This window comes from Chroicocephalus ridibundus, chromosome 7 (genome assembly GCF_963924245.1).
Source record: "Chroicocephalus ridibundus chromosome 7, bChrRid1.1, whole genome shotgun sequence".
Classification (NCBI taxonomy): Eukaryota; Metazoa; Chordata; class Aves; order Charadriiformes; family Laridae; genus Chroicocephalus; species Chroicocephalus ridibundus.
This window is the reverse complement of record NC_086290.1, coordinates 43,744,611-43,764,305: the sequence shown is the minus strand read 5'-3', so window position 1 is coordinate 43,764,305 and position 19,695 is coordinate 43,744,611. Positions and strand designations below refer to the sequence as shown.

General features: G+C 50.8%; 1 long non-coding RNA gene across 3 annotated transcripts in view; it reads right to left on the bottom strand.

Annotated features, from left to right (window-relative positions):
* The window catches only part of LOC134518656 (uncharacterized), a 54,454-nt gene that overhangs the window by 16,347 nt on the left and 18,412 nt on the right, over positions 1–19,695 (bottom strand). The window lies entirely within an intron of this gene.

Sequence of the window (19,695 nt, the reverse complement as noted above, 5' to 3'; positions counted from 1 at the left end):
GCCAGAGGCGGTGGGGAGGTATACGTGCTCCCCTTCAGCCCTGGTAAAGCCACGCTTTTACGTTCACAATTCCCAGGCCCTCAAAACCTGCTGGCTTGGCTATTCCTCCTGGCTCTGTGCTGGGTTCCCTTTGTGGGGCTGCTTGGACTGGAGCTGCTCCTGGCTTGGGAGCTGAAGGACAAGTGTAGGTGGAAATCACCTCCAGGGACAACCCTGCTTAAATGCCAAAGTAAATATAAGCGAAGACATGAGATGCAGTGGAGGCTTTTGGCCACAGCCATCAGCACCTTGCTTGTTCTTTGTTATCTTTTAATGGCATGTCACCAACACTTGTCTAAACCCCCTTAGTGCCCACCATCCAGAGACCTGACCAGCTTCCCTTGGGCCCTTTCCCTCATGTTGTTACAGTGAGGGGCTCACGATGGATATCTTTCTCCCATCAGATCCATACCCTCCCTTTGGGCTCATCACAAAACCTTCTGAAGCCACACCATGGTTCAGCTCTGGGCTCTCACATGCGCACCACCACGTTTCTTGCCAGTGTGCTGCATGGCAAACCCAACAAACCGTCTGGCCGCAGTTATCTGTTAATCCTCCTCTGGCCTCTTCCCTATCGAGGCATCATCTAAACTATTACACAGCCCCACTGTTGACTTTGCTAGCCTTTGATCATTTATTCACAGGCTGGACAGATTCTCTCCGTTATGAATTACAGGGCTTTAATTGGATTGAGAGCCAAGCCTGCACCTTCCCCTGTAATTTAGCTTTAATTAATGCCCATTTATTATTAACTGTTATCAGCTGGGCTTAGGCTTAACGTCAGCTGGTTATTATCCAGAGACCAGCACGGATTGTTTTCATCTCCTTTATTACCCATTTCAATAATTTCCCCACCACCACCCCCCCGTTGACAGATGCACACAAAATGTGCACGTCAGCAAAAGAGATCGCTGTTAAGGAACAATGGGTCTTTCAAAGCTGACAAAGTCAAAGGAAAGTCTCCCCATGTCTCTAGGTCAGTACCCAAGCCAGTGTGTACAAAGCAAAATGCCCCTGTATTTCTACAGGAGATATACAGCTTACCTTTTTTTCCCTTTTTTTTTTTTCTTTTTTTTCTTGAGACACAAAATCTGTAATTGAGAGTGGAAATCATCGAGGAGCTATTTTGAAAGAATGGGGACATTTTCGTGTTCTTTTATATTTTCCATTTTCTCATTTCTGGCTTTAAGAAAAAAAAAAAAGAACAGAAAAAGAAACCTTTCCTTCCTCTTCCCTTTATCACATTTCCCCCCCAAAATAGCAGCAGTGAAAGTACCACAAAACAAACCCAAGAAAACAGCAATCTGAGTAGTCAGGAGAGGGCTTCAGAGCTTGGTTAAAAAAATAGAGAGCTGAAGAAGAAAGAAGAATGCTTTGCCTCTAGCCTGCATCCATTTTCCATCCTGCAAAACCACTCCACGAGGTCTACTGAGAGTCCTCCAGCAAAGCCAGAGGCTTCAAAGCCAGCACAACCATGCACCAAACTATTTCTCCTGCCCCTCTTTGACCTCCCCTGCAAGCAGAGCATGTTGAAAGCTTTCCTTTCAGGTCCATGGGAACGATGGTGGCTCTGAAAGGACCCTGAGATGATGCCAGGGTGCCCGTGGCTGCCATGCAGGAACCAGGCATTGCTTTCACCTCCCCTCAGACCCCGCTCATAGCTGCTCCCATTAGATGCTTGGAGGCTTATCAAGAATCCCCTGGTGTTTTGTGCTTGACGAGGTCTTTATGCACTGAGGAGAAACACACCCTCCTTGAACTCCATTGCTACAGCCAGGCTGTGAACAGGACATTGCCCACCAGCCTTGCTCCCAACTCCCAGAGGTGGATTATCCACAGCAGAATTGCAGGGGTTTGGGTTATTTGCTTCTACACCCTCAGGAGGCCAAAGGACCTGGACTGAAGCATCTGGAAAGCAGTTCAACAGGATCAGCTCCCCCGCACTGGGGTCTGACCCACTGCAGCCATTGCTTTTGTTAAAAAAAGTCAATTCCAGGCTTTACAAAGTGGCAACGATTAATCTAGGAGCAAGAGCCCACTCTGATGCCCAACGCTTAGCAGGCAGTGAACTTTCAGCTTCTGCACACTGTCTCTTCCCAAGGCATTGCTCTGGCCAACTTGGCCAAGAACATCAAGCGTGCAGAGGACTGATAAAAGCAGAGCATCAGAGCTCCTGGTGGGCCAGGATTCCAGTGTATGGCACCGAAACACAAGCAAACGCCTTTACTAAACACAGCAACAATGAAAATTTCTGAGGGAAAGCAACAGTGGCAAAGGCAAGAAGAAGAAGTGAGGGATGGGAAGGCCCCCTTTTCTCTCATTTGGGGTTGAAGACCACTTTGAGAAAGGTCAGGAACTGACTCTGAAAGGTCAGAGGAACAGAAACATCCCCAAGGAGAGATGCAACATGTGACTTCCAGGTCAAAGAGGAGTGATAACTGCTTTGGTTTGACTTTTTCCCTGTCCTTAGGGAATATTTCAAGTCAAACATCAAGAAATATTCTTGATAATTGTGAAATTGGCAGTTCTTGCCCCATTTTGTACTTTCTTCTCCTTGCTTTGCTCTGGGTCAGCTTGCAGACCTGTCTTGCATGAAGTTCTGAGATTGCAAAGTTGGCTTCTCTTTTTGATGAATAAAGAAACCAGCAATTCAAAGTTTTGAGTGTCAGAAGGACTCCAAATCCCACCTCACTCCCAACCACATACCCCTTGCCTCAGGGGTGCAGAAGAACACTGAATCTCCTTGCAAGCCAAATGCAACACAATGCTTGTCTCCATCTAGAAGTCAGACCATAACAGATTGACAGCGATACCAATCTGGTTCTATTTCAGCCACTTGCCATTTAAATCCACTGTAACAGCAAATCCCCACAATTTCTGACACTGAAGTGATCTTCTGAACATCCTGCAAGCTCTGCTCTTGAGGGCAGAGGAGCTTACTCATACACTGCAGGCACCAGGATGGGAGGAACAGCTGGTTGGGGCTGGAGGAAAGCTAGATACCGCCTCAAAATGCCTCATCCTCTCTGCAAGCCTGTTTTTTACCTGTCTGCAGACCCCTTAGAAGTTTTACACAGGAGACGCAAACCTCTTCTGAAGGGACTTGGCTATATGATTGCAGCATAACTTGCGCAGCTCAGTATTTCTTTGTTGCCTTTCCCCAATCCTTGGGATGTCAGCCCATGAATTCGCCCCAAGTCCAGAGATGTGCAATAGCGGGCTTGCTCAGAGAGCGAGTTTTGACTCTGGACCAAGATTTCAACCCATGCAGACAAGCGCTGTAGAAGTGCAGCTGCTGGCTGTGGCCGTCGGATGCAAGGTGTCCTGCACCGTGAGTCCCAGAAACCTTAGCCTCTATTAAATGTGCGGATTCCTAGTTAAATTGCATTCAACCTCCTTGTGGCTACGCTGAAGAAGGATGAACACAGCTGTGATTCAAGGTGAGGTAAGCTGGATCAAATTGGTACCGGTAACTTTGAGTGAGACCAGGCAGGCACAGGTAGAAGTCACAAACTTAGAGCGTACACTGAAAGCACGTCACCATGACGGGGGATGTCCCAGGTGCACACTGCTACCTCACGGCAAATGGAAAGGAGGGAGAAGTTTTTGGTGGCAGTGGCAAATCATTGTGTCCCCACCGCAGCATGAGAGCTGCCCTGGGTCTATTACCCTGAGCAGAGTGCATCATTCATCCCGGAGCTCTTTCCCACAAAGACTTCATTTGGTTTAATTACTCTAATCTGGAAGTCAATTCAGATCGGCTTTCCTGAAGATGCCGTCCTAGAGCAGCCCTCGAGGAACTTAAAAACAACTGAAAGTGTTTTCAGTTGCATATCAGCTCCCTCAGGCTTGACAAAAATAGGGTAAACGTGTCAACAAAACACTTTAAAAGATGCTTTCCTAACTTGCTCTTTACCCACACTTTCAGCACAGTCAACTTCCAAGCCCTCAAGGTTGGGAAAATATCCTACCCAAGGAAGAAACAACTAGTACAGGAGGAGCCTGGCCCATTTGTCCAGAGCATGATGGTTGGAGGAGGGTGTCCCTGCATGTGCACATCCCCAGCCAGGGCATCCCCACAGCTCCTTGCCACGGAGCAATGCAGCTGGTGAACAAGCAAGGTGGAGCGATGTCTGTGGCCACCGCTGTCCCTGGGAAGGGAGATGAGAAAGAGATTTATCCGTGTGCTGAAACGGAGCTAGTAAATTGCTACAAGGTGTACATCTGCATGATGGCTGTGCTCCAGCAAGGTCCCCGGCAGGAGATGACCAGGTGACCTCGCTATTTAACGTGCTGCGACCGGTGCGCTGTGATGGTGGGGTTTAATAGCAGAAGAAGCATCTCTCTCCAGCCATCTGAGCCAGCCACTCCCCGCCCCGCATCCGCAGTCTGCGCAGAGAGCACATCCCAGGCAAAGATGTCACCAGCAGGAGCGACATGGGCGCATCACCCAGCGTTGGTCCAGTCAATGGGCCACTGCAGCATCGGTCAAAGAAAGCAGAATGTGTTTACCCTCTGCATACGGAACAAGCAGCAATTGCATGGTGCCATGCTGATTTTCCAAGCTGGTGCCTCACTCCAGCCTGCACACAGGGTCACACAACAGAAATATTGAGTGCTGCCAGTCCCAAGGGTTTTTTGTTAGCAAGGACCAGCAATGCAGCCCAGTGGACGGTCCAGCATGTTTTCATCCATGGAAGCCACGTTTGCAGCTTGGGCCACCAAGCCAAGAGCTGGCTGGGGCCATGCCAGTTTATTCTGGGAGATCTGGAAGGCTTGACTTTGGTTTTGCTTTGTCACACGCAGCCTGCACACCTGACTGAGGCAGCAGCAAGGTTTCGAAAGGAACAGCACACTGGCAAGGAAGGCTTTCTGAAATATTTTTTAGCAGTCACTAATAAAAAAAAAGGCTGATGTTTCAGTGAAATGTCGCTACATCTGAAAAGAAAAATCAAGAGAAAAATATAGTGCCTTCTCTCCTCTGCCGCCTCCCCCAAATTCCTCCAGGGTAGGAGCAGTGATCTCTGTCTCTCCCAGGTCTAAATTCATCAGATTTCAGCTACTTTGAAGCCAGACTCTGAAAATAAGCTCTGTGTGGCCTCAGACATGACCCAGAAACAAACAGCAGAGCAGGGTTTGGATCACAGCTTTTAAATCCTGGCTTTTCTCCTGCCACCAGCCCCTGTCACTAGCTGATAACCACAACCAAAGGGCTTGATATGGCACTGTTCTCCAGTGCCCTGGAAAACTGATACCCTGTACTGAAGGAAACAGATGATCAGCGTGGATCTGGGCATCGCTTGGGATTGTTTAAAACACTCCTGGCTGCCGTGTCCACGTCCTCTCCTGGCATGAATGGACATGTCCTGACAGTTCTCCTGCAAAGCAGGAGCTTTGCAGCAGTTTTCTGCAGCCCCTTTTTCACAGAATCACAGAATGGTCAGGGCTGGAAGGGACCTCTGGAGATCATCCAGTCCAACCCCCTGCCAGAGCAGGGCCACCCAGAGCAAGTGGCACAGGAACGCGTCCAGGTGGGTTTGGAATGTCTCCAGAGACGGAGACTCCACCACCTCTCTGGGCAGCCTGTGCCAGGGCTCTGCCACCCACAAAGGAAAGAAGTTCCTCCTCATGTTTAGGTGGAACTTCCTATGCTCAAGTTTGTGCCCATTACCTCTTGTCCTGTTGCTGGGCACCACTGAAAAGAGCCTGGCCCCATCCTCCTGACACCCACCCTTTCAGTATTTATAAGTGTTGATAAGGTCCCCCCTCGGCCATCTTTTTTCCAGACTGAAGAGACCCAAATCCTTCAGCCTTTCTTCATAGGAGAGGTGTTCCTGTTTAGGCGAGGGGAGAGAAGAGATGGAGGTTTGCATTTGCTGCTCCCACATGCCACAAGCACACACAGCTCTTGGCCAAGCTGGTGCTGTTGGTGCAACGGCAGGGTTGGAGCCCGGGGATTCAGCATCGCTGGGAAGCCAATTGTCGGGAGCTGGAAACGTGCCTCAGGGCGCTGCATTGCCGTCTTCAAAATCTTCTCCCACGCTCCTTGGGAAACAGCATGCCCGAGGTGCGATTTCTCACCTCCCCAGCCCATGCCCAGGGGAGGGAAGAGGCACATACGGCAGCCGCCGTGTGAGGAGGGGTGGCTGGAGGCTGCCACAGTGCCTGGCTGACGGGAAGCTCCCAGCTGGGCAAGTGGCACTATCCCAGCCCTTGCCAGGACCTGGTGCTCCTGGCAGCAAGACACCTCAGCGCGTGGCACAGTGCCTGTCTCGGAGAAGATAAGACCATCCAGCACGGCTCCTCCTTAAAAAAGCCAGGTGCATCTCTGGCCAAGATTAACAACAAAGGCTGGAAACTGTGCTATGGCAAACCAGGGCACGCCTGTAATGCTGATGCCTGCCGGCCAGCCACAGGAACTGGTACCAACGCTGTGCAGCCCACAGCGTGGCATCTCCCAGTGACACAGTGCAGCCAGGGGCTGGTGGTGGCCCAGGCACCAGATAAAGCCAGCACCAAGTCCTTCAGGCTGGGGAAGGGAATGGAAGGGCATCGTCCTGTGAGGCTGTAATTCATGCTAGCCTTTTGTCCTCACTCCCTTTGCTAGTTAATCACTTCTGGCAACCAGCAGTAAGAGCATAAAGCATCAGCACGGGACCGTGTGGCTGGGAGAGCCCCAGTGCAGGCACAGACGGCTTCCAACTGGCTGCCCTCTGCAAACAGTATTTTTTTCTCTTTCTCATCACTCCCAGCCCTCCCCAGAGCCTTCCTCAGTGCACTTTCGAAGGGGGTCAGAAACCCATCTGCGTTCGGGATATGGGGAGAGGAGTCTGTTCCCATATCAGAGGCAGGGTGATAGAGCAAGTAAAGCAGCAAATGAAAAAAAAAACAAAAACAAAAAACCCAGCTATTCCAACATGAAGGCAAGCCAGCATGAAGATCTGTCCTCAAACCTTTCAGCTTGCTCCTCTTCTCCAAGGCAGGTGTTGTTTTATATTCTGCTCCCTCCACCTCCCCGCTCCTGCCCTAGTGCAGGGAGAGCTCCTGAAATAGCTACTTCCAGCCACTTTATTTTGGATGCAAATCATTGGTATTCTGCAAGAAGAGCTCTCACTTGGAGAGCTATCCTGCCAGACCTGTTCCAGCTGATTTCCTCACAGAGCTGAATCCCTTCCTATAAAAACCTTCGGCTGCAAACCGAGTGATGAGCCAGGGTTCACCTCCTTTCTTCTTTATCATTCCAAACCCATCCCCTCCTCATTTTGTTTCCTTTTATTTCCCTTCCTTCACATCTGCATTACTGCAGAGCGCTGTTAATAAGATTTATGGCTAAATATTATCCAGCATACAGGTAGTTTGATATGCACTTGCTGGTCCGGTTTGAAAAGCAAACAGCTTCTCTCACCACTCTGCTTTTGGCTCAGATAGATACCTTAATTGCCCGTGACACAGGGTAAATATTTGGTCCTGGCTCCAAAGCTTGAAGGGTCCCCCTCCTGCTCTCTGTGTGCGGATCAGGATCTTGGCAGCATTAGGGGATGCCCCTTCCCACGCCAGGGTTGGCGGGTTCACTCATTAATTGGGTCATTGCTGAGGACCAACAGAGGAGGGGAGGGGGAGAAAGGGGGGCAACATGGCTCTGCAGGACACGGGAATCACAGAACCAGAGTAATTTAATTTGAAAGGACCTCCGGAGGCCACTGGTCCAAACTGCTCCCCAGGGCAGGTCCAGCCAGATCCAGCTGCTCATGGCTGTGTCCAGCTGCAGTTTGACTATCTCCGAGGATGAACTCAGTTTGTGGGAAGACGCTTCTTTTCAGGCAGGATTTTTTCCGTTTTACTTAACTCTACATAAGCAGGAGAGATCGAGAGCTTGTCCAGGAGAGAAGGCAGCATATTAAAAGTAAGACATGCTACGCCTCCAGCCAAGAAGGCAGAAGACAGGAAAAAACAACTTCTCCAAGACTAATTATGCAGCTCAGTGATTGAATGGGGGAGACAGCTGAGGTTAAATTCATGCCATGGATCCTGTGACAGCAGCACTACCAAGAAGACCTTTTATGGACTTTCACACTGAACAATGAGCAAGGGAAACTTGAGTTTTACCTACTCCAGTGACCCAGCCAAAATGGCTGTGTCCTGTCAGCAGCAGGGGAAAATGCCACATTGGAAAGGGCATGAGAAATTTGGTGCCTGCCTTGCAAAGAAAGAGCCAACTGCTCATGATGGAAGATGCCTGCGGTCCTTCCCTCCATCTGGGTTGTGTGCACAGTGCAGCAGCAATAGGAAAATGTTCCTCCGATTAGTCCTCACCAGGATCACGCTTTGCAGCACAGGAGGTGCCTTCATGATCTGGTCACCTACACTTCTCCTCGTGGTGAAAGAAGTTAGCTTTAGTTACTGGTATGTTTGTGCCTAATAAGTAGTGAGCTCAGAGGCATCACTGTGTAGGAAAGTCACAGAATCACAGAATGGTGGGGGTTGGACGGGACCTCTGGAGATCATCCAATCCAACCCCCTGCCAGAGCAGGGTCACCCAGAGCAGGTGGCACAGGAACGCGTCCAGGTGGGTTTGGAATGTCTCCAGAGACGGAGACTCCACCACCTCTCTGGGCAGCCTGTGCCAGGGCTCTGCCACCCTCAAAGGAAAGAAGTTTCTCCTCATGTTTAGGTGGAACTTCCTATGTTCAAGTCCATGCTTTTCTTCACATGGGTCATGCCAAAGGCATCTTGCTTCACCAAGCTGCAGGTTACCCAGCTCCCCAAAACATCGCGATAACTCATGGTGGAAGGCGAGGAGTCTTCCCTTCAGTGCCAGGTATCCCTGGCAACTTCTCTGTGAAGCAACAGAAGAAAAGCCAGTGCCAAGGTGTAAGCTGAGCAACGGCCCAAATCTCTAATCACCAAGCGCAGCCTAGCAAGAGGTCTGCCCTAGGACAGGAAATTCCTACCTTCTATCAACAGTAACTACGCGCAACCAAAGCAAATTCAAGGGAACTCTGTTTTGCATCTCAAGGCTTCCTCTTTTGATGGCTGCTGTGATGTATTTTTTTTAAGGTTGTCTGTGCTTCCTAGAGGGTAAAGTCATGTTTCCAGCTCCACTGGCTGGTTAGATCGCTGTGCACTCTTCTCCCTTCCTATCGGTTGCAGACGTGATATTTACAGATCATCTTGCACAGCAAGGCCTTGGTCCTCTTCATACCCTTGGGTGAGAACATACTCTGAATTTCTGCTCTGCACCAACTGACCCTTCATACGGTGCTCAGGCCCCGGGCAGACTTGCACAGAGCTAAGAGCAGCAAGCAGAGGATTACCCATCTCAAAAGCTTTCTGAAAGGCCCACAGATGAGGGCCAGAGGAAGATGGAGGCCACATACGAATGACAGCGCTCCAGACAGCCCATCTGCAATGCAGTGAAATCAAAGAGTGACTCTGTGGCAGCCTCAAGTCTCTTGATGAGCCCGTGCAGAGCGCTGCGCGGGCAGTTTTCCCTTTAATGAAGGGCACTCTCTTGGAACAAGCGTTTGGCACCAGATGAGTGAGGAACGAGATGGCTCTAATCCCGTAATTTAATTAGAGCTGCGTAGAGCTGCCTGACGAAAAGACCATTTCCTGAGCAGGCTGAGGCACTGGGCGTCTGGCTGCTCTCTCTGGGCTGGCAGCCTGGACCCTCTTGCTCCTGCTCTGCCACAGAAAGGCAATGCAGTTCTTTTCCACTCCTGCTCTGCCTTATTTTTCCTTCTCATGGGTTTTAGTCACAGGAGTCATGGGCTAGGACTCCCCCCAGGCTGTACACCCTCATATTTGTCAACAAAGCTCTACCCGGTGCTGTCTGGTGGGGAGGGGAAGGGCAGGAGCTCTGGTTTTATCCCACAGAGGCAGAAGGTGGCAGTGAAAACCTAAGCTCCAGGTCTCCTTCCATTTTTCAACCGAGTAAAAATGTTGACCAAGACAGAGATCCGCCGAAGGAGTGTGTTGCAGGTGGTTGGGTCCCATCCTGCATTGATAAAGGGGTCCTGGCACCCTGCTTTCACCATCCCATGAGCAGAGGGCAACCCCAGATTCTCAGGATCTCATCAGTGGCATGGGGAGCATCGAAGAGCCCCCCAGATTATGAAATGGAGTAGCACCCACATGCATGCCCATATACACTGCAGGACAAGCTGGGATGGTGTGGGGTGGGCATCACTTTGGAGCACAATCAGTCCCTCTCCCAACTGGCCATGGTCCTCAGTGTCCCCTTTGTTGCCCATGCATGTCCAGGGTGGAGCAAAAGCAGAGCTGGGGAGGAGGGAACCGGCCTGTAAGGGCAGGGATGCATAACCCCATCCCTCCAAAGAGGAAAGCAGCCCAGACTGATGCCTCATCTCTGTCCCAGGGAAAACATGCAGGCTAAGCCTGGCCTGAAATCTGAGTGGGATCGGATCGGTGTGTAGTTTTTGGTCTGAGCCTTTCTGGCTTGACCCTGACCCAAGCACACCCAGGCCGTGGCTCCCAGCAGCCTCTCAGGGCTCAGCCAGCTACAAAGCTCCCCTGGTGCAAACAAATTCCTGCACAGCAGCAAAAGTCCAGGCTAGCCAACAGCAACATACCTAATTAACCATAATTGGCTCCCTGCCACATATCTCCAGGCCCAAGCTTGCACCCGCCCCAGTAATTGCTGCCCCATTACTTTTCCCCGATGCTCCAAGGTGAAAGGGAGCTTTGTACAGGAGCCCCAGGCGAGCACGGGATGCATCAAGCTGGCAAACAGTTGCTCCTGCATAATGTCCTGACACTGGGAGAAAGGCAGGGCTGGAGCATCCCATTCTGCTCCTCAAAGCCTCAGCAAGAACTCCCAACCCCAAGGGAGAAGGGGGAGAAAGCAGTTCTGGCATCTCACTAAGAATCCTGGCCAGTGTCCCTGGTCATACACTGCTGGGTGCTTCTTATACAGGACACACCCCATAGAAATGCCCCCAGGAGATGTCACTATCCCAGTGGTACCACCAAACTGGGGGAAGGGACTGCTGGCTGCAACAAATGCAGGTGCAATGGACCATCCTGCTACCCTGGAGAGGAAAGAGCCCCCAGAACATCAGTGATACATCACTTCCCAGAGCCGTGGCTCTGTGGTCCCGCTGCTGGAGGTCCCATGCCTGCCCCAGCTGGTCATCACCCAAGCTCTGAGGAAGGTCCTCTGCAGGCAGCTTCCTACAGCAGCTTCATTTGAAGGAAATCCCCAGTGCTGGGGAATTCCCTGCCTCTTCTCGTAAGCTGAAGGCTGCTGGAAAGCTGCACCCAGACCAAAGACTTCATATTTTGTTGCTGGTCCCCCAACCTTCTTCTGAGCCTGTTGCACGATGAGAGCAGCTGGAGCCTGCCTGGAGGGAGCTTTTCTTTGTGCCCCCTTGGGGAATCCCACCCACAGCACTGCCTGTCTGTGGTTAAACAGGGATTTCCCTGCTACAGAGCCCACCCTTCTGCTCACAAGCAGACCTGCAGGGAGGGATCGGCGCAGCTCCAGCATCCAATGTCTTCAGAGGAGGAAGACAACAGGCAGGAACAGAAGCTGAAGAGGGTTGGAAAAACTCAGCTTTAAGAGCTGCTCCTGGTTTGCAAACAGAAACAAGAATAAAGGTTCATAAATCTGGGGCCAGCACTGCTCTCCTGCCTGCAAGGCACCACACTCTTTTGGCTCAGGTGTGGTGATGCCCTTTGACTATAGGTGAACCAACCTGCCCCCGGCAACCCAGCCCTGCCCCAGCCTGGCCCCACCACCCCAGGCAGGAGAAAATCAGCACCAGGCACAGCCAGCACCTGCTACTCTGGGACAAATCCTGGAAAAGTTACTGTCATGCCATCTCCCTAACTTGCTGGGTCCTCCTGAAGGACCACTATCATTTACAGTGCACTTTGCCACTGCTTTCCCCAAAGGACTTCCAAAATACTTAGGCAAAGGTTGAAGCATGGTGCTTCGTAACCCAGGGAGAAGAAAATTACCCTGATTTAGCCGAGGCTCTCAACCATGATGAACGCAGTGCCCTGACCTCAGAAGCTAAGCAAGCTTGGTCTGCCCAGTACATCTGTAGGAAAACACCTCAATGTGTTTACACTCCCACTGACAGTACCCAAGGCACTCCTGGGTAAGAAGAGATTCTAACGATGACCGGTTGGTCGAGCCAAACCCAGGCCTCCTGGAGCTGGTCTGCAAAGCACCAGGCAGGGTTCTTCCCACCAGTTTCCCTTTTTTACAGAGAACTTGCATGTGCAGTTACACACAACAGAAGCAGATCAGCAAGAATTTCCCAGGTCCAAAATCCCACATTCGCCCCGCAAGCAAGTTTTGTTCCTGTGAAGGTCTTCTCTCTGCTTCCTCCACCATCACACGTGCTGCAGCGTGTGCTGCAGCGTTTCTGGCTTTCCTAGACGACCCATCTGCAAACCCCTCCACTCCTGCTGTGTACCACAGGTGTCGGCCCACAGCTGGCTGCCTTCAGCTGTAGCCTCAGCTACTCCCAGCTCCAATGTGTCGCAGACTGCATTGCTCCCTCCTTTGAACTCAAAAGAAGGCTCTCTGCATACCCCAGGCAGCCTTGAGATTGTCCACCTTCTCACTGAGACATGCAGCACGGGGCTGTAATTATTCTCCGCATCCTTCTTCCTGCCCTGAAGCAAGCAGAAGTGAGGGGCGTGGGATTTCCAGCTATTGCCTGTCCAAATGCCCCGCATTCAGGTCCTTCCTTCACGCCCACTCAGCGTGCCTGCCAGGCTGAAAAGCACTGGGCTACCAGTCTCATGGTGCTGGACTTGTTGCTCTCCTAGAGATATCTTCACCCCAGCACGTTCCTCCATATACCCTCTTCTGCTATGAGAGACACGATATGCTATGAGGTGAGGAGAGGGTTCAGAAGAGGTTACGGCACCAGCTGGGGGAACGAGAAACAGATTTATTCCCCTGCTCTGCTTCAGGCTTTGCATGAATCATGAGTGACTCACTCACTTTGAGACCAAGAGGAGCTGGGTCTCTAAATGGCATAAAAGGCAGAGGTGATTTGGGCACTTAGTGGACCTTAATGTTCACTTCTGAGTATTGTCCCCTGATGGTAACAAGGATGTGGCATGTCTTCCTACATGCCAGGGTGGCCAGTGAGGTTCAGCCTGAAGGCCAGCAACTGCCCCAGTAGCCTGCAGCAGGCATGAGACCTGAGCTCTCAGTCCTCTGTGCCTGGGGAAGGCAACTGCTGCAAGCATGCCATGCCTTTTGAGCCTGCGGCACCTAATTATAAGGGAAGCTGAGGAGAAAGAGGGAAAAAAACCCCATCAGTAAAACAAAAGACATTTCTAAGCTATGACTGGTTTACCACAACTGCATTTCCATTGAATCTCCAAAAATTTTGGAACAATCCCACTCCTATGTCATCTTATGTAGTTTCTGAAGCTAAACAACTGGTTTTCAGAGGGGTACAGCACTATCATCCTCCAGCACGAAACCAAAACACTGGATTTCTTCTTCCCTTTTCTGCAGGAGGGACAGTCTAGCGGTTTCTGGCAGCGATGAGGAGGTATTTATACCAACTCGTGCACAACATCTGCAAAGCCCTTCTAGTCCAAGGGAGAAGCCAGACCCGCAGGCTGGCAGGGATAATGTCCAGGAATTAAAATCACAAGCCTGTGAGATGCAGCAAGGGAATGGAAAAGATAAAATGAGAGCTCAAAGGAGGGCAAGGAGGGAGAGAGGAAAAGTTACAGCTACAGGTGGACTAGCAAAACATGAATGTCGCGGGAGAAAAATGGAGGCAGCAAAGGGAGCGTGTCAGAACCAAGTAAATCAGGCAGTGACATGGTAATTAGCCTGGCTTTCCCGGTAGAAAGGTGTTTACATCAGGAGGATTTTCTCCTGGCATAAATCAGGGACAGAACAAAGCATTCATCCAGGTCCAGTGCTCCTAACCAGCGCTCCCAGCACACAGGGACAAGCTGGGCCACCGGGGAGGGTGGGTGGGTGATGGGGGCCTAGCTTTCCTGCAGGAAGCTTTATAGCACCGAAGTGAGGGGACAAGGGCAGTGAGCCAGCCCACCTCATCGGGTGCCAAGCAGAAAAACAACAGCCCTGTTTTTACAAGAAACATCCAAAGGTTTCCAAGCTTGTCTGAAAGATTTTAGTGGGAGGAGTGTGTGCAGGGGGAATATTATTACATTTTAGTCTTCAGTAGCACGGCCAACCAGATAGCCATCTTCCTCCTCCACCATGCCTGACCTCAGGAGAGGCAGTGGTCATGTCTGCTCACTCAGAATGACTAAAGCAGACAGCCCAGGGTTTGATCCAGTTTTTCACAGCCCAGTATTGCACCCACGCCATGCTCCTTCTCCAAGGAAAGGGCCTGGGGGTTGCTTTTTGCCAGCGCATCTCACCCCAAATCAAGGGCAGTCACCACAGTGGCACCCATGTGAAAATTCACCCTGTTTTATACCATTACAACATTCCTGTACAGACAAGTTTATGTTTTTATCTTGAACGTAGCCCTCCCACCCTGGGAAGTTACACCATATAGCTTTACAAAGATACTGGGAAGATGAAATATTACATCGTCGTCTCATCTAATGTGGCAGAGAGGGACAGAGATAGCCTTAAATTAAAGCACCCAGCAGCAGCTCTCTCATCAGCGGGCACAAAGAAATAGGCACCTCGATTTCCAGCATTCCCCTTGTGCTAAAATGCCCTCCATGAGCAGCTGAAAATCCTCTTTAATTGATGATGCTGACACGAGGAAAGATGCCAGGTACTGTATCAGACCTGCAAGTAGAATTTGGAGAATTCAGCTCCTTCCCCACTGAATCTGCACTTCATAAAAATTACAGTCCTGGGCAAGTTACTTTAAGTTAGAAGTGAACAAGTTTTGGCATAAACAGAAGATAGTAAATAAAACCCTGTATATTTGCCCATTGACGAAAAACATCTAGCAAAAGCTTTAGCATGATTGATGGAGCCACTGACCATAGATGGGAAGCATTAAGGAAAACAGCTACCAATATACACCCAGCTTGAGTACCAGCGTGGTCTGTGTCTACCACAGACCCGAACCCTTCTAGCTGTGTGGCAGACCTTCAAAGCAAGCCGGGGTGGCTGCATTTCACACTGTGCATGGACATGACACTTGGGAAGTGAATCTTGTAAAAGATCTGGCTTGGTGGTAACTAGGCTGAGCTGCTCTTCAGCTACCAGGACCTGGGATAAAACTGTAACGTCACTCCCCATGGGCTACTGGCGGGTCAGAAGATGGGAAAGGCTTTTGAGCACCAGATTTCTCAGCTCTCACCTCCATGAGCCATGTCTTACATCTACCAAGACATCCAAAACTTGGGAGTGCTGCCCATGGCTATTGGGTAACCTCCACTTAACACTTAGGGCAGGACTGGTCCCTCTGGGGAACTGGTGTGTGGTAGAGAGGTCAAAACTGAACTAAAGTATTCCCTTTGCACGTACAGGGAGCAAAAGATTCTGGCTATATCTGGTCTAGGCAACATGCACTGAATGCAGGCAGGTCAGGACCAGCCTGTTAATAGCCAGCAAGCTCCTACTTGGTAGCCTGCTTCAAAAAAGGAAGTCAGGAGGAGCTTACGTCAGACTAAGCTAGAAGTGTCTACTTGCATGACTGAAGAAAGAGGCTCCAGGCTTGTGACAGGAGGCCAAGTGACTCAGTTGTGGTGGGTGGGGGCAACAAGAGAGAAGGGGATGTGGTTAGGGAACAGGGCATGAGTCACCAAGGAAGAACAAATGTTGATAACAGCTGGACAAACTCAAGGCAGAGACATAAGGTCTGCTCAGGAGAAAATCCAAGCTGTACTGGAAGCCAAAACCTGGAGACAGCAATCCCAAGGGCTAGTGCAACAGAGAGCTATAAGCATCTGGCACAGGCTTTTCCTGCTTTGCAGCCCAGCAAGGGTTGCAGGATGAACAAGACAGACAAGATGTGACTGTAGTGTTGGCCATGTTCTTGTCTCACGTACTGCGATTTCAGCATTCATCTGAGGTTGGAGGCAGCCTTATTCAGAGATGAGTGGAGTCCTCTCCATTGTAGTCCTGCAATCTCATGTCACTATGAGGGATAGACACTTCTCTCCCATCCCACAAGGCACAAGCCCCCCATGCTCCTCTTTGGAGGCTCAGTTTCCTTCAGGCAAGCTCTTGGGCGAGAGGCATGAGCATGGCTGAGACATGGGACAGTACAAGTCAACTTGTAATCTGCCACTGCCTCCTCTCCTCCATCACCCTCAAAAACTCAACTAAGGTTTTAGACAGTCTGAGATCCCACTGAAGAAAATGATGAGGAAAGACTCATTAGAGTTCATTGGTCAGTGCTGAAAGCCCCAGGAGAGAAGTGGCGTGGACACCAGAGGAAATACACAGATGATTCACCCCCCACCCACTCCCACTAAGCTCACCAAACATTCCACCCCAAAGCTCAGCGTGGATGTGTTATCAGTATCTGGAAAGGCACAAATGAACCCCATTCACCTGCTGTGTGAATGACACACAGGGTGCAAGCACTGGGCCCTTCCGGAGCACCGCATAGCTCCTGGGGTGCATCAGAGCACAGACCTGTAGTGACACCTCCAGCTTTGCTCACCTGCTCCAGCGCCTACCACAATCATTTGACTTGGGATGGTGTCCCTGGAGAGCACTGCCTGACAGAGGAGTTTTGCACTTCAGGAAGCCTAGAAATGAGCTATAGGTCTCAGAAATGCCCATGACATTGATCCTGCAGCTGCTAAGGAATCTCAGCTAGGGATATGGTCCAGCACGTGCACTGAGGAGACCAAGAAACCAAGACTGCAAACGTAACTACCAAGTCCCAGGGACATGGAGGGTATCGCTTACCTCTCCGTGCTTTGTTGTGCCCACAAGCCTGGGAGGCCACAGAGGAGCTCACGCTGGGGGTCGGACTCTTGCTGGGTCCTTTGCAATGCATTAGTCACCACCCCGCAGAGTACATACAGCAGGCAGCCAGTGCTTGTCCTGGGATCGTCCTCCCGCTCCTAATCCCTGCTCTCCCACAGAGGCTGTCTGGCTCCCAGCTCCCCCCAGCACCCTCTGCCATTGTCTAAAATCTCCCTTTCTTGCCTCCCCAGCAAATATTTAGAGGCACAGGCTCATCCCCTCGGCCAGTCCACAACCTGAGAGGATCGCTGCTGACTAAGAAGAAATGTGTCACCATCACAAGCCTGCTTCTTTGCCTCCATCGCCCTCTGGCACTTCCCCTTTTGGCAGGGAAACAGGAGAGAAGCAGCGCCAAGGTCGCACAGGAGAAGGGCAGAGCCAGCCTGGGTCATGGTGGGCGACGAGGCGCCCACCCATAAACAGCAGCTTTTTTCCTGCATGACCTTGTGGTCTCCTCCAAACCCCGGTGCTGCCCATAGCTCTGCCACATGCCAGACCCATCAGCTTATTGAAGGCTCAGGGCACCGCAGCACCCTGTGCGTTAGGGGGTGTGGTGTTAGGGGATATGGTGTAGGGGAGAACTTTGTAGAGTAGGGTTGATGGTTGGACTTGATGATCCCAAGGGTCTTCTCCAACCTGAATGATTCTACGATTCTATGATTCTATGTGCTTGTTGTTGCTCACAGCACCAGGGAGAGGAGTCTTCATGTGAAAGGATTAGGCAGGCAGTGGGCTGGAAAGTGGATGGAGGCCAACTTTTGGCACAGAAACTGGGGGAGACTTGCGCAATTCCTGAGGACAGGGAAGACACGACACACCCAACCAGCTCAGGCAGGGATGCACAGGGATGCTGGTCAGCTTCTCTGCAGGGGGATGGCACTTTAAGAAACATTTTATTTCTGAATAATCAAGTCACCTGAAGTGGAGCTGCTGCAGGAAAGCACCACTCATGCCAGCACATGCAGTTGGAGGAGAGCGAGGGCTCACACATTCATCCCAAAACTGCCTACAAAAGCCATTGACAGCAGTTTGTAGGGTGCGAGAGCCTGAACTCGAGGACACAGTTGTGCAGAGAAGCAGCAGTGATGTTACCTCCCCATGATAACATGGCAAGGAGAAAGGTAGCCATAGCTGGAAGGTGGGCTGAAGAGCAAGCACACTCAAAGAAGCCCTTAGGAAATTCAGCTTTCACGTAATGCCCGCGCCTTGGGGTGCAGTTTGATCACATCTGCACAGCTCTGTCATCCCAAACATAGAATCCAGTCACTTCCATTGCCAGGAGTCTTCTTTCTACTCCTATGTCTCTGGGACCTGAAACATGAGACCTCACAAAACTCATGACCTCTTGACTGTACAAGCACTCTATACATCCTGGGCAGATTACATCACCAGCGTAGGCAGAGCAATCAACACATGGCTTGGAGCAGTGTGCCATTTAGCCACGTATCTCTAAGGACAGCCATCACCCACTCGCTTCCAGAAGAAGCTGCTACTAAACCTTTTCCTAAAATCTGCAGCAGAGAGGGAGCCAGGTGCTGACATACTAAGTTTCTCCTCTCCCTAAGCCTCCCAAATCCGTAGGAGGGCAAAGCTCTGCCTGTCGCTGTTGCCTGTGCGGGCATCACCTCTCATTCAGCCTGCTCCAAGTCCCTCATCCAAGACACCTTACTCGTCCACTTATGGCTGCGACGGTCCCACCATCCATTGGCCACCTGAACCAACTGCCTGCTTGGTGCGTTCCTGAAACCCCGCTTCAGTTTAGGCAAAGGAGGCTTGATTACTCTGAAGAATAATCACATTAAATGGTACACATCGGGGGTGAATTACTTTATATCATGCCTGTATTTCCCAGCATGTGCTGAAAATGAATATTTGATTATGCTAGCAACCCCAGTGGATAAAAGAGATGTATGTAACCACCTTTGAACCAAATACAATATCTGGTGCCTGCATGTTGCAAAAAATAGATCCTCCCTCCAACCACTCAGAAGCGACAGGAACCACGATTCCGCTTTGTGGGCCCTCAGCAAGGGTTGATTTAGCTTTACCAAGAAAAACCTTTCTTTATAGGTTCATTAGCTAGCGCCTACCTATAGGGGTTTCACAAACGCATCAAGGATGCCTCTCCTTGCCAGTGTTAACCTTGGTTGCTGCAGGTGAGGTACGGGAGCTAAACACAAAGGGCTCTGAAGAGGTGCCAAAGAGCAATGCCGGTTAGGATGGCTTGTTCCAGGGTGGATCAGCCTCCCTGGAAAGCCAAGATGTGCTCTGTATGTTCTTCTAGGTCCAAAGAGCTCATTGCTTTGCTACAGAAAGTAAGTCACCTGCCCTCAGGGCTTGACATCCAGAGCGAGCCCTGTGCTACAGCATGTCCTGGACTGGGTTCAGGAGACCCCATGGGACAGAAGGACTTGCAGAGCTGCAAGGGCACCATTCCCAAGCTGGCTGAGAGTGCACCTCTCACCCTGTGAAAGATCTGCGCCCTCCCAAAGGCAAAGGGTGCTACTGCTGAGCAGCCCCAAGCCCAAACCTCCTACAGAGAGCAATTTAACCAGTGTAGTGATGGTAGGGTATTAGACCACAAAGGCACTTACTTCTGGCACTGCGAGCATTCACATTAGGTTGTGTGAGTTAATTACTCCAGTATTACACTACTCCACAAAAGCCATGTAGGATCATTGCCTTGCCTAGATAGCCTTAATGATGCTCCTGTGTGGCAAGCTGGGAAGGCAGCT